The sequence below is a fragment of the Benincasa hispida genome, unplaced genomic scaffold (assembly GCF_009727055.1).
Source record: "Benincasa hispida cultivar B227 unplaced genomic scaffold, ASM972705v1 Contig730, whole genome shotgun sequence".
Lineage (NCBI taxonomy): Eukaryota > Viridiplantae > Streptophyta > Magnoliopsida > Cucurbitales > Cucurbitaceae > Benincasa > Benincasa hispida.
The window spans coordinates 61,048-63,039 of record NW_024065075.1 but is presented as its reverse complement, the minus strand read 5'-3'; positions in this window follow the sequence as shown (position 1 = coordinate 63,039).

Below are 1,992 nucleotides of genomic sequence, written 5' to 3'. Positions count from 1 at the left end.
TAACCAGTTATAGAAGTCTATCATTGATAGTCTTAAGTGTCAATATTTCAAGGTTGATTCTAATTGATGAAAGTCTATCAGTGATAGTGATCGATAGCTGCTATCAGTGATAGCCATGATAAAAGATTATTAGTGATAGCTACTGTGATAATCAAAATTGTTGGTCTTTTTCAAAGTTGATCACTATTTATAAATCTATCATTGATAACCATTGATAGCCTTAAGTGTTCATATTTCAAGGTTGATTCCAATTGATGAAAGTGAATCAATGATAGCTACTGAGAATTGATAACAAATTAAAAGCTAATATTTCAAGATTGTATTATTTTTTCTCAAATTCAAAGCTATCGCTGATAGCAACTACCATTGATAGCAATTGATAAAAGCTATCAGCGATAGCAGCTGATAGTAGCTATCAGTGGCTATCAGTGATAGCTTTTTAATTTGAGAATGCAACTAGCCCCCCAAAAAAAAAAATTTACTTCTTCTCTTCAAGAGATTCAAAGAAATCCACTGCATTCAAATTTTTCATATGGGATAGGTCAAATATATCATTATCCTAGTATGCAAAATTTACTTCCCCATTTTTCCCTTTTTCCTTTAGGAAAGCTTGATACATATCAACTAAGTGTTTCGATGTACGAAAAATATATGATCGATGTCCATTCATACCACAACGGAAGCATTTTTGTTCATCAGCTTTTGAATTCTTATCTTATGGAGCCTTTCCTTCATGATCATCATTTCATGTGGTTCTTTCGAAATTTGGATGATTAGAACGACCACCACAAAATAATAATTATTTCTTCCTCTACCACAGTTCTTTTTGAAGGAACTCTAAATCTAAAGAACCAGTAAGCAGAAGCGGATCGTTCCAAACTCCATTGTGAAAAAACTCAAACATTTACAATCATACAGAAGAGATTATGCATTAAAGACTAAATTACAGCATGCTTCTTAACAATAAACAAGGGATCGAGTGATAATATCTTTGAAGAACTCTTTCTTCACGTGTTTCCATCGACCAGTCACCAACGCGTCCAAACAACACGAACACAACGATCAACTAGAAGATCCTCGATCACCAATAAGTAAAACTCGATCTTTGATCCTCGAACAGAACTCGACACCACCACAAGGTTACCTTGATATTCTCGGTGTGAGAATCCAAGAGTTGTGGGCTCTGTATGATTTTGGATAGAGAGATGGAGAAAGTAAACGATCGTGTAGAAGAAGAAGCCTGTCGTATAGACTTTGATACTCGATCGTGTAGTCTCTCAAGCTATCGTCTAGTATACTCGGTGCTATCGCATAGACACTCGACTAGTAATCCGATAGCGATTTCTGTGAGATGATTCGTCTAAATGATTTGGAAAACTATTTTTTCTTTTATCTCACAATTACCATAAAACCTTGCATAACCACCCACCAAGGTTGGTTATTTAGAAAAATAAATATTAGTTATCATATAATTATAAATCATAAATAAATACAACAACTAACTTATCATATTGTATTTATAACCTATAGTTTTAATATTGTATCATATGCAACATATAAACCATAGTTCTTTTCCTATTTTATGGCATTTAATATAAATCATATTTATATTAATTCCTCCAATTAAATAATAATGTATCAAATATATCAAATCAATTATATCATATATAATTGAATCATTTTAATTATATCATATATAATCAAATTCCCTCTTGTTAATTTGAACATTTCAAACTAACCCAAAATTTGATTCTCAACTTGAATCCATTGAGCTACCAAGGGGATCTTATGAACATGTAGCTTGAAGCTCCAACAGTACGAATAATTAACTAAACTCTTTAATCGCGATATCTACCATCCGTTAACTGCTGGGCTGAAGATGTTCATATAACACATGTGGGAGCAATTTTAGGATCGGAGGCACTTAACTACATCAATTTTAGAAAATGAAAGCATGCTGTCCAAATACCGTAAACAGAGAGCAGAATTTGC